This window comes from Crotalus tigris, unplaced genomic scaffold, assembly GCF_016545835.1.
Source record: "Crotalus tigris isolate CLP2741 ecotype Arizona unplaced genomic scaffold, ASM1654583v1 scf7180000018396.560290, whole genome shotgun sequence".
NCBI lineage: Eukaryota > Metazoa > Chordata > Lepidosauria > Squamata > Viperidae > Crotalus > Crotalus tigris.
This window is the reverse complement of record NW_024096980.1, coordinates 202,483-216,298: the sequence shown is the minus strand read 5'-3', so window position 1 is coordinate 216,298 and position 13,816 is coordinate 202,483. Positions and strand designations below refer to the sequence as shown.

The following is a 13,816-nucleotide window of genomic DNA, read 5'->3' as shown; positions in this document are numbered from 1 at the left end:
GGTGTTGCGATCTGGAATAGTTATATGGATTATGGCAGTTACTTGTATTAAAGTTTTTCAGTTAACTGTGACAAAGAGCTGAGTAGTTCCATTGCGTTGGTCTTCTGGAAAAAGTTAATGTAGAAAATCTTCTGTCTATATTGCATCAGTTAGTTTAGTGAATTGGGAAAGTTGGCTGTGGGTGAAAAATCTGTTTAGTGGTGTTTTGGTGTAGCAATAGCACTAGCACTTGGACTTATATACCGCTTCATAGTGTTTTATAGCCCTCTAAGCTGTTTACAGAGTCAGCATATTGCCCCCCAACAATCTGGGTCCTCATGTACCAACCTCAGAAAAGTGGAAGGCTGAGTCAACCTTGAGCCAGTGTGATTATATTTGTTTAAAAAGCAGGGTCAATACTGGATAATAAATGGTGATAAATATGCAACAAAAGATTGTTGTAAATATTAAAGCTAGTATTCAAATTTTTATAAGATTGTGTGCTTGATTTTGACATAACTACATAGTAGGTTAAGTATCCACAAATTTAAGTACCTAATGTTCTCCAGATAAGATTTTGAAAAATTGCTGTTTTACCTAAGTAACCTATCTGCCAAGGTGGTTTTGCTTAAGAAAGTGCTTCTAAATATATATAGTTATAGTAGACTACAATATTTGTGCATTCAAAGACATTTGGAATCATATATGCATGCAATATTCAGTCTTTGAATTTCCTAATGTACAATTTTGATTATAGAAGAAATTACTTTTCATTTTTATTGCTTCTGTACAGGAGGTGTGGCCAATGTACTATGGATATTGGTTCTTGGTGTCAGCACACAATATTGTTTTAATTATAATGAGATGATTATTATTTGTATTTTTAATAGTAGTAGAAACTACAGCTACTAGAATTAGGAAGTTGGTCATTTGCATGCTGCTTCTAGTAATTTGAATTATGAGTATAAATGTTAAAGCATAGAGATGGTTCTTTTTCTAAAGCATAGAGTTGATTCTGAAAGAATTTTGTCTTTCTGCAGAAATAGCTTTAGTAGGAGTACTGGTTGGTGGTATCTTGTATAATAGCATAGAAAACTTTGGAAATACTATCTTAATTGGGAGGTAAGGCTCCTTTTTGATTTAGCAGCATTTCATTAACACAACTTCAGCTAGAACACTGTATTTATGTTGCCATCCATTATTTGGTTGCAATTGTGGAATTATAGGAATCTACCTTAGTTTCAGTGAGGTCTTTGAGATGTCAGCAGTTATTGTGTGTTCAGATTGTAGGCCCAAAATTTTATTCCAATTTGTTTAACCCTTTATCGTTTGCTTTTCTTTGTAAGTTAAGTACTACAATTAAAATACATATACATAAAACATGCATTTATTTAAGAAAACAACTTCATACAGTTTAAAATACATGCAGATTGACTGTTCCCATATACTTACAGTATAATATATGACAGTATAATTCTATTCGTCTTTGTTGAGAAATAAATTCATTTGTTTGAAGTTGCTATATTTGGAATTTAGAAAGCTGCCTTACATTGAGTCATTTTATTGATTGATCTAGCTAAGCCAATTGATAGATATCAATTAACATTAGTTGGCAGCATCACTCCTGAGATTTAGGTAGAGGTTTTCACTGGCCTAGCTAAATATATTAGGGACTGAAGTTAGAACATACTGCATCCATAGTGTACTGTCACTAAGGTTTCTTCAAATAAGAATGCACAGATTTCCACTGGAAAAAAAGGGAAGAATTCTTTCTGTAAATGTGATAAAAATATCTTGCTAATAACATTAATTGATACATAAATGTGTTGTATTTTCAATTGAACTCCTTTTATTTTCTGCATTAGAATACTGTGAATCATTTTAGACTAGCAAAAAGTCTTCCACATAATCGTTCAACAATAGAATTATGGATTTGAGGTCATGTGCAAAATACTTGATAGATTTTTTTAAATTCTCTTTTGGCCTTAGACCATCCAGTCAGTATTCTCCTTCTGGAATTAGGGATGAGTTTCTCTTGAAAACGGTTTCGTATTTCTTATTATTTAGATGAAAAAAATGATATATTAATATTAAAATAAAGAGTTAAAATCAAGCCATATTCCATGTTAACTGCAATATCATGTAAGTTAATAATTAGAAAGAGTCCTGTAAAATGTGGAGAAACTCATCTGAAAGTAAATATGCTTTAGAATTGAACTGAAAACCTTCTCCATTATAGTGGAATTTAGTCCTCTTTAATTTAGATCTTTATTTGTTTCTAGCATAATGAAATTGTCCTGTGTGGTTGAGAAATGTTTATAGATTTGAGTTGTCATAGTTAGCAATGGTTTGTGTGTGTACATGGATATGTAAATGTCCATATAAAAAAGAGAGATCAAGAATTTAAAGTAATATATTTTTAAATGACCCATATATTACTGGTAGGGAAATTGACCTTTTATTGTTAGAATAGTACTTCTGTGTAATAATATTTATAGTGTGTTTGTGATTGCAGTGTAATAGGTTAAACCGAAAAAGTTTTTTAACACAATGAGTATTAGTTCTGAGAAGTGAGAAGTATTTTTCATTTTTCAGTTCATCTTTTACTGCAGCTCCTACAAACCTTGTTGATTAGTCATGTTGAATATGCTTAAAGTTTTAATTAAAAACTTCATTAGGCTATCTGACTGATATAAACCATAATGTGTGAATAAAAGTGAAAGTGCACATCTTCATATAAGATACGTGAATGTTCTTAACATGTAACTTTCAAGGAAATTATTTATAGATTTATATTTTAGCAGTACTCATACTTTAAGTGGGATATCATGAAATTTGGCATGCATTCTGGTGATAGATTAACCTTTCCATTCATGAAAAAATTGGATTCTTAATTTTCTTAATGCTGTAAAACAGTATCCTATTAAGGTAAAAAAATGGCTTTGTGTTTAATAATTGCATTTGGAACATGCACAATAAAGTTGGGGAAACTAAACATGAAGTTAAAAATTAACACACTTGCTTATGTACACAATCCACAGTTAAATTATAGCTTTGTCCAATTGGAACAGTAAAAGTTGCAGTATAAGCAAGTAATCAGATGTTGTGTTTTAATAAATAGAGTAAGGTATGAATTAATTTCAGTATAAAAGACAGGATGAAATTGACCTCTTCCCTCAGATATTTATGAATGTGTATATAAAGCTGTGTTAGTTGTTGTCAGTGTTGGCTGTGAAGAATGAGATGACCCATTTATACCTATGATAGTGTTCTCTAAAGTTATATTGCCTTGTATTGTACACCTTGGTACCGAGGGTTCCTTAAGATCTTGAGCAGAGACAAGTCTTTTTTTTTTAAAGTTGGAAATATAAGTGCTTGTATTTGCAGAAGTGTGGGTGAGTGTGATTGCTTATATATGTATTATATATGTATTTTTATAAGTGTAATTGAGTTTGCTTCATTATGGTGTATAGATAGAAAATATAAACTTACATATACAGATAAGGAGGGTTAATTTTGTTTAGAATAAAAAGTAAAGTCTCCTTTAAATCAAGTTCAGCTCCTGGGGACTTCAAGGATACATCCATATAGTATTCTTGACAACAACATGAACTTGATTTGTCATTGTTTTATATTGTACAGTGCAAAATATTTTCAAAAAAAGTAAGCATATTGTGTAATTCTGGTGGGCAACGCTATCGTGTTTGGGTCAAGGCTTTGATGAATGGAGCAACAGTATAACAAACACCGGGGAGGAATTGTGTTTGAGTATTTTTATAGTTCATGTGTTTTCAGCCCTCAGCATGGCAAGAAAATAGCAACAATTTTTGACAATTATATGTTGAAATTTGATCCATGAATGGAGGAGTGTTTAGTATCTGCTGCTTGGTATATGTAGCAGCTCAAATCATTTCTGTGCATTGTTACCTTGGTTATTAATTCTGGGTGTTTAGTTCAGAAACATTCCAAGATAGAAATAGACTTTTCAATGAAAATGAAATATTACAGTGCCTGTTCAATTGTGTTTGTGTGTGTGTGTGCGTGTATTCTATCAGTAAATATGCTGGTGTTCTATAGAAGCTTCTTTGATGTCTAAATATTTAAACTAACTTTCTCCATAGTATCTGAAATAAAATAAATTGTAAATAGCAAATATAGTATGCTAAAACTAAAATATTACATATCTGTGTTACTTGAATTGACATCATTTCAAAAAATAATGATTTGGAAGTTGTTCTAGAGTAGACATTCAAGGTTTTAGCAACTTTTTCCATCTACCTTTGAACAATTAGTCATGGATTGGTTGCAGTAAGATAAACATTGTTAGGGATGCATTGATTTCAGAATTGTGGTCAAAAGAGTTCCATTAGAGATATGGCAGTGCTTTTTCCGAGCTTTGTCCCAGCGTTTTGGAGGCTTGGGGAATCTTCTACATGGTTGCCCCACCCGCTGCTGGATAAGGAAATCACTACTATCCCTTCTTTTAGCAAGAAATCTCTGCTAAATCCCAATTCACTCAACTAATGAAATTTTCCTGTTTGCAGGGGTACATTTATATATGTCCATGTAAGAGGACAAATTTGGCAGAACTGTGTTCTCTTAAGCACATTTTGAGGTTACAATAGGAAGAAAGGAAAATTATATTATACAAGCAGATTTCCACATCTGTAGTCTCAAGCCAAACCCTTAGCTATCTGTATTTTATAAAACAAATATATAGAAGGGCATAAATTATAACCTAATTTAACATGTAACATATTCAATAAATATGATATAAACATTCTTGGATTTTGCTCCTGCTGACTATGGAATACTAAATGATTGCTGTAGCTTCAAAAGGGACCTTCTGCTTTACATGTTCCTTCAGCAAAGATACTAATGAGAGGTTATTCTTATTTGCTTTCTCTTGTCCTGCTACCAAATTTGCTTCCCCTTTTAAAGTAAGAGACACAGTGTCATTTTAACTATGTAATTTTCCAGCTGGAAGCTTCTTAATACTTTTATAAAATCAGTATCGCTGTTGATTTTATGGTCAGCAATACTGGTCATGATAAGTTTCTTTGAAAGTTTAATCTTCACTAGCACAGTTTCTACACAGGAATACTATAGCTTTGTATACCTAATATACCATTGCAATATTTGATTTATTTACTGGTTAATTTGCTGCTCTTGATAGTCAGTCAAACACAATAATAATAAAGCTATAATAAGCAATAGCAAAACAAATAGTACCCCAAGAAACAACCACAGCATCCAGACCCAAAGGAGAAGAGTCCCCCTCATGCTCCTTCCACCATTCTGTAACCATAGTTCATTGTATTTTGTTCATATAAATTATTGGGTTTTAAAAACTATAACAGTTTGACTAAGAATGATTCAGGATGCAATCTCAGGTCGCATATTTTTCTATAAAAACTCTTCCTCCTCCCCTTTACATTCCTGGATTTGTGGGGAAAATACGCTATATTAGTGTATAAAAGCCCCTTTATTTCCCTACTTTCATCTGATGCAGAAAATGCTGCATATTGATGGGTCAGCATTTTTGCAACCTTATATTGGTTTGTTAAGAACTTCAATTTATTTCTATTAATCTTGGAATAAAAAGTTGAAAGCTAATTTCTAGAAATGTACATCTGATTTAACTCAGCCAGTGGAATTAGCAGAATGGAATAATTTCAATGAGATGTTCACTATTCTGGAGACATGCCTGAATTTAGCTGTGAATAACTCTGGGCCTTGAGTACCTTCTAATTGGCTTCTGCTGAATGTGAAAAGCAACTGTAACAGAATTTCTTTTTCTCCATTTTTGTAAAACCCTTTTGTGATGAGCAGTGAGAGTCCTGGATTTCATGGAATGAAAGGTGTGCTGTTATATCAAAGTGTTTTAGAAATCAAACAGTTTTGATTACAGAATTTTAATTAGGGGAGACTGTAGGAATCTTAAGGGTTAGAAGATTTTGAATACTTTTAAAAAGATACTCATTCTATATGCTTGTGTCTTATCACATGTTTATCCTGGTAGGTTTTATCATGGGTTATCAACTTTATACTGTGACTTTTAATTCAGAAACTTATGAACCCTTTTGATTGTTTTCACAATATGGGATATGGGAAGAATAGATATTGGAGAAAAAAGGAAGCTCATGCCTTATGTTTTCATTACAAATTTTGAGGAAATTAGCTTTAATACCTTCAGAAATGGATTGTATTCCTTTTAAACAGGCCATCCGTTTGCTCAAAAATATTTCAATCCATTTGAAATTTAGAATGGATGACCCTTAGCACAGAAGCTACTGTTGCTACATATTTCAGTGTATACTGTCCAACAGCAGAAGTTGTCTGTCTGTCTTTAAAAAGCTATTAAAGAATATTGCCTGAAAACCCAATACAATTTTTTAATGCAGCAAATCATGCCATCTGCTCACAAACTCTGGCTTATATGTATATTTCATTACATTTTGTTGAAAAAAAGAATATATTTATGTTATTTTCATGCTAGATCATGTTTCTATCTTTTTCCAAAAACTCTCTTTGGATCAAGCCAGAGCACATTATCTCCAGAGTGTTCTTGGTTTTGAAAGCTATGAATTCAGACTGGTGCGGTAGAGATGCAGATTCCAATTTCCACTCAACCACGGAACTTGTTGGGTTACTTTAGGCTATTTGCTATTCTTGGCACATGATTACAGTTTTGAAATTAAAATGAGAGAGTCTTATGAATGTAATTGAACTTTTATTTTTTGATTGCATCCCACCTTTATTATTTTTAGAAAAAAATGAAGGCTGTGAACATAAATTCCAACACACATATCCAACACCTCTTCCTCCTCCTATTTTCCCCACAGCACAACCCTGTGTGGTGGGTTGGGCTGAGATGGAGTGACTGACCCAAACTCAACCAGCTCACTTTCATAGCTAAGATGGGACTTGAACTCACCGTCTCCAGCTTTCTAGCCTGGTGCCTTAACCACTAGACCAAGTTGACCAAACTTGTAATAATATAGAAATTATATCAGGGATGGACAACTTTTGATGATGAGATGCATTTTGCTTGCATGTGTACATTTGTGTGTGTGTGTGTGTGTGTGTGTGTGTGTGTGTGTATGTATGTATGCTGAGGAGTACAATTGAGTAATTACACAAAATGGAAGAGGTTTGATTGCATATGTATAGTTGAAATGTTTATTTTGCTCCTCCCTTTGCTGAGGAGTAGAGTGTTTTTAAAAAATAAAACTGTCAAGCCTAGTAAAATGTGTGCATGTTTTTTGATTTCCTACCTTAGAATAGAAGGAAATCATTACATATTATCTAGAATGTCTCAAAAGGTGCTTTTTCAAAAAGGCAACTAGACTGTTTTTTCCTTGAGCAAGAAAATGTTTCGCTTCTCATCCAAGAAGCTTCATCAGTTGTGATGGTGGCAGGATGGAAGACAACTAATGAAGCTTTTTGGATGAGAAGTGAAATGTCTTCTTGCGCAAGGAAAAAAATAGTCCTGTTGCCTTTTTGAAATAGCACCTTTGAAAGAACTATGACCTGGATGACTGAAAATTTGCATAGGCATATTTTCCAGAATTTCTTCCTTTTTATTTGTAAAAGGGCATTTAGGTCTGCCCACTGTGCTTTAAATCTTAATGAATTGTCTGGTAATATATTTATTTAAAATATTTATATAGCTGCTCAACTTGGACAATGCAACTCTGGATGTCTTCAGAAATGGCCATAATAAAACAGCAACAATATTTTTTTAATTATAAGCCACCCAGAGTCTTTGATTGAGATTGGTAGCTATAGAAATTCAATAAATAAATAAACAAACAAACAATGGAACCTGGCTTATGTTCTTACATCTCAAAAAACTCTTAATAGAATAATATAATCAGGTTTCAATTTCCTGCCAACTTTGATGGAATTAAACATACAAAGGATTTTGCTGAAATAGTAGTTCCAAAATATTCCTGATTTCTAAATCAGCAATATTTGTCAAATTTCCCTGCTTCATCTTATACTGAAAATACTGTTAAGCTAATCCAAAATGTTGACGTGGGGATGTATAACAGGTATTTTTGTTACATCCATACATTTTCAGTCTTCCTAATCTAGCAAGCTTTTTTTTCTAGTATTGAAAATAAATCTGTTTCCCTTTGTTGAAAGTATTGTTTCTAATTGTTATCATTCAGAATATGCTGAATATATTTGGCTCATAAAATATTTCGTTGTGATAAAATTTCAAACTTCCTTTTCCATGAGTGTCTTCTGACTTAGATAAGACAAATTTAAGAAGAAGGGATTTGTCAGCACTGAATAACTGTGATTACTAAATGGAACTTCTATGACTGCTAACAGCTGGTAAGCAGGAAAAGGCTTTTAGCCTGCAAGCAGGGCATGAAGTTTTCTGGTAGCATCTGTTTGGCCATGTTAGAAACAAGATGCTGAATTAGATGTCCCTTTGTTCTCATGTAACTGAGCTGCTTCTATGTTGTGACTTTTTTTTAATCTAAATCTTATATTCAGAAAGAAAAAAATCGATTTTTATAAATATTGAATTCAAAGGTACAAAATGGTTTTAAACCTTTCAGATAGTATTGAATATTTTGATTAGTGCTCCACTTAGTGTAGTTTCGGGCATTGGTCCTTTGTGACAGCATGTTATTTACATAATTTAACTTTTATTTAACTGATTTATTTCTATATTTTCCACAGAAATGCAGCTGGTTATATTTCCTTCTCTTTGTTGGAAGTATGTATTTAAATGTAGATGTTCTTGTGAATCTGTAAATATACAGACAAATCGCATACACACAGCCATATACTTTTTTTCTTCTGAGAAAAGTTCTAATACATCTGACTTTCCATTTAAACACAATTTGCATTTTCTTCATTTTGGATCATTTTTGTATTTGTTTATTGTATTGTCATATTCTATAGCCAGGTCATAGCTAACAATTTTTAAAGATTTTTAATGCATTGCTAAATATCCCTTTTTGATTAACATTGATACATTTTCTTTAAAAAAAACCTTGCGGTTGAGTCTTATGGTATTATCCTGAACACTTTTATTAGAAGATTTTGCAAAACTACTCTACATAAAAATAGGACATCTTCCTTACGGAGTCATAATACTGAAAAGGCAAAACAGGTTGCCACAATGTATTAGAAACTATATATTGGTAGTCCTTGACTTACAACCATTCATTTAACTACCATTTGAAGTTACAATAGTGCTGAAAAGATGACATAACCAGTTCTTGTGTTGCAATATCCTCATGGTCATGTGATCAACCTTCAAGCATTTGGCAGCCAACATGTATTTACAATGGTTGCAGTGTGTGGGGGTCACAAGATCACCATTTCAATTTTCCCAGTAGCTTCCAATAAGAAAATCAGTAGGGGAAGACAGGTTTGCTTAATGACCACATGATTTGCTTAATGACCATGGCAAAAAGATCATAAATTCAGGCATGATTCACTTAACACTTAGCAACAAATATTCTGGTCCCAGTATGGTAGAAAATTGTGGACTGTATGGAGATTCTCAGTCATCCGGGTCATAGTTGTCCCAAAGATGCTATTTCACGAGGGAACTGGACTTTCTTTTTTTTCTTTGAAGACATTTCACTTCTCCAGTACAGGCGATGGATAATCCACCAATGGGTTTTCTCTGTCTGCCTGCTCTTGAGACCAAGTAGCCAAATTGACATGCCCCCTCTTGGGACCCATTCTTAACTTGGTCTCCGCTCGGAAAAGACTCGTGTTGGCTTGGCTCTCAGAGATTTCAGGTTAGACTTTTTAATCCATTGGTGGAATTTCCCCTCCAGAATTGGATACCTCTAAATTAACCTTAATAAATTGCCCATAATCACTGAGATCAGCTCTGATCTCAATTTAATAGAGAGGTGTGGGTGTGGGGGGAGAATCCCTTCCAACCTAATCTCTACCCCCAGGGTTCTGGGGGGGGGAAGGCTTCAGCAGAGACTGCTTGCTATGCCTTTCTCCCCAACCTTCCCAGCCTTTTCCCCTATGTTGGGGAAATAGCAAGCTCCACACCCGGGCTCAAATTTGAATCCGGATTATCGGAGGTTGCCTGGGCAGCCCAGGGCAACCGCGGGCGCCATCTTTGTTGCCTTTTTAGGCAACAAAGCCCTTTGTTCAATAGATTGGGAGCTCCGAAAGACAAATAGAGCTCCCCTTTCACAGCAACGCTCCGTTTTTCCTCAAAACCTAACGGAGCGAAGAATCACAACCAGCTGACTTGCGCGCTTTCCCCTGAGCTTCAGATCGCCGCGGAGCCCTTTTCCGAAGGGAAAACTGGCCGCGGCCGCCATTTTAGGCCACGTGGAGCTCCGGGGCAGAGTGAGTCAGGCCCTAGGCCTCTGTCGGCTGCCGGTAAAGTCCTTTCCAGGCCATTTTTCAAGAATCGGGGGGAGCAGTCCTCCCCAAATGGACGGGTGGCCACTCAGCGGGACCGCGGGTGGCCTCCAGGACCAACAAAGCCCGTTTTGCCTGTCGAGGCCTACTAGGCCTAGCGAAGCCTGTCTAGGCCTAGCGAGGCCTGCGCGTGAGGCCTCCAGGACCAAGAGCCCCGGTTTTGCCTGGCAAGGGCTCTGGACCCAACGAGGCCTATTGCTGGGAGAATCAGCATAGAAGGCCACGTGGGCTCAGAGAGGCCACAGCAAGGCCCATCACAGATTTCACATTCTGCTTGGTAGTCACCATTTGATTAAATTTGCTTACCATTCAGACCTCCAGTCCTCATTGAGGTAGCTTCAAAAAAAATTGAATTGAAAAGTTTCTTACTGGGGCACATTGCCTGGTCATCTAAGGCCTCCGGGAGGAGCCCAGAGTGGTTCCAAACGTGCCTTCAGTATCTGCCTCAACTACCGTGATCGTAGCCCAGAGAGAAATTTTATTGGTCAGGTGACCAGGGGGGCAGTCTCGGTATTTGCTCCAATCTCGCTTCCGACAACTACTTGCCTGCCAGAGCTTTTTTTCTCAGCGCCCGTTCTGGGATTGCTCTAACGGGATGGAGGGATCCCCGTTGCCTCAACCAACAGACACGACCTCTCCACCTCCCAATTACGGCTGCATCACGCCTTTGGGTCAGAAGGTGGCAGGCAAGTGCAAAACCAAGACCAAGCATACGCTTAAGAAGCCCTCCAAGTTGGCGGAAAAGCAAGCCAGCTGTAGGCACCAGGCCCTGGAGAAGGAGTTCTCCAGGGCGCAGAGTCAGGCCCAATTGGATTTAGACCAAATGGCGGCCACCGAGATGGAATTACCATTGGGTCCATCAACATCATCTCAGGGAGTATGGTCCATTCCGGGGACACCGACACCACCTGGCCTGCCCCGCACATCGGCCCAACAAACAGCCGCTGTCACAGGTGCGACTGCGGAATCCACCTCGTCACCCCTGGCCACTACACTTTGAGGTCACGACATAGGGGAACTTTTTGCGGACAGACGTCTGGAGGCCTTATTAACAAAAGTTGTGGACCGCGCCCTATCACAGCACAGCATCCAACAAGACAAGGGAGCGGCCACACTGTCCCTTGAACTCCCCACAGAGATCCAGGTTTTACAGGAGCCCGCATCTCCAGTCCATTCCTCCATGAGCGGTTATTCCTCTCCGCAAGAGGAGGAGCCACTGGAAATTACCTTGTCGGAGGATGAGGAACTCTCCCCCTGAACCAGCCTCCTCGGGGAGTCTATTTAATCCCAACCTATTCCTCACAATCCTTCGCAAGGCCACGTCCACTGCGAACATAGGGGCTGAACAGTTCCCTCAACCGCAGGTGACATCGGGCACCACGTCAAGGCTGGTATTGCAAAGTTGACGACGGAACACCACGTACCTTGTCCCGACATGTTTCTGCGAGAGATCAAGAAACAATGGACCTCACCTCCCTCCCTCCCGTCGGTGAGTGGCACGGACAAGAGGATCTACAATACATCCTTAGATCTCAAGGAGGCACTAGAGATAGCCAAGGTGGACGAAGCCTGGACCCCCTTGGTTTCCCAGACAGCCATTGCGGGGGACCTCATGGAGGTTCTCAAAGCTGATGACAAAAGGTGGGAACAAACCTTCCGTAAAACTCATCAGTCAGCGGCATGGGCCACCAAGACGGCCACTTCGGCCTCCTTCGTTCGGACCACTCTTATGTGGCTACAACAACTACAGGCCAGGTCCCGGCCGAGGACCTGCGGACTCACCAGGAGCTGGCCAAGATGGTGGCAGCCACGAAATATGCTGCGAATGCAACGCTTCAATCAGCCATCTTCTCTAGATCCATAGCATCCAATACAATTGCCATAAGGATGCTATGGCTAAAACAATGGCAGGCTGACACCAAGGCTAAGTGGTGCCTAGCGACCGCCCCCTATTTAGGCAGCAACTTGTTTGGGGAGGCCCTGGCCCCTTATCTCGTCGAGAATAAGGACAAACGTAAGGTCATTGCCCACCTAAACAAAAAATCTGACAGGCGCTCCGTGTCTTATTTTCGAAGGCAGCCCTTTCGCCAAACGACAACCGCGTCTCTCAATCAGAATGCAAAACCATATACGCCCGGACAGGACAGACCGTACGACTGTCCCTTTGACAGATCAGGGTTCAGGGCTAGGCAACAGAATCAGACTAAGCGGCCCTTTCGTGGAACGGGCCACCCCTACCAGAAGAATAAATGACCCCTTCCCCAACCTTCCCATTGGAGGAAGACTGGTCCACTTTTTCCATCAGTGGGAACAAACCTCCACGGACAACTGGGTACTACAGACCATTCAGTCCAGGTTGTCCCTGGAGTTTCTAGTCACATCTCCAGACTGATTCAACAGTTGTTCAGTTTCCAGGGATCCCATAAACGCAAACTCATGCAGGAAACCATCCAACACCTGTTGGAGATACAAGCCATAGAACCGGTCCAACCAGAATACAGGGGCAAGGGGTTTTACTTCATCCTCTTCGTAGTTCCCAAGACCTCAGGAGGATGGAGAGCAATCCTAGACCTCAAAAATCTCAACCGTTACATAACATACAAAAAACTCAAGATGCAATCCCTACAATCCATTCTGGGAAGCATCAGGCAGGGCGACTTCCTGGCATCGATAGATCTCACGGAAGCCTACCTTCACAGCCCCATCCATCCATCTCACTGCAGGTTCCTACACTTCTGCTACGGAGGCAAACACTTTCAGTACAGGGCACTCCCCTTCGGTCTCTCCTCAGCACCCAGGGTATTTACAAAAGTACTGGCAGTAGTAGCCGCCAAACTCAGAAAATTCCCAATACGCGTCCAATTTTATCTGGACGACATCGTGATCCAAGCAACATCCCGCCAGGCGGCTCAGGCGGACGTAAAAACCGCCATTCGTGTCCTTCAGCAGCATGGGTTCTCAGTAAACTTCCAGAAGAGCCAGACAGTCCCCTCACCCAGGCTACTGCATCTGGGAGCCATCATAAACACATCCAACTGCATGGTCTACCTCTCCCAGGAGCGAGTGGTCAGCATCAGGGAACTGGCTCACCAGGTACACAAACAACACAAAGTTCCCCTGGTCACACTATCCCAGTTGCTAGGCAAAATGGTATCCTGCATAGCCATCGTTCCCTGGGCCAGGCTTTATCTGCAGGACTTGCAGTGGTTCCTCCTTCCTTTCCAATGACAGAATACCAGCTCATCCAACCGCCTAGTCAGGGTTCCGGCGCACATTCACAAGGGGCTCCGTTGGTGGTGCTCTCGGGAGGTGATCAAGGGGTCACCCTTCAAGGAACCAGACAGGGTTACCATCACGACAGATGCCAGCCTGTACAGTTGGGGAGCTCACTTTCCACCTCATTTCACACAAG

General features: G+C 39.0%; 1 protein-coding gene across 4 annotated transcripts in view; it reads left to right on the top strand.

Annotated features, from left to right (window-relative positions):
• The window catches only part of PTEN (phosphatase and tensin homolog), a 105,616-nt gene that overhangs the window by 1,715 nt on the left and 90,085 nt on the right, over positions 1-13,816 (top strand). The window lies entirely within an intron of this gene.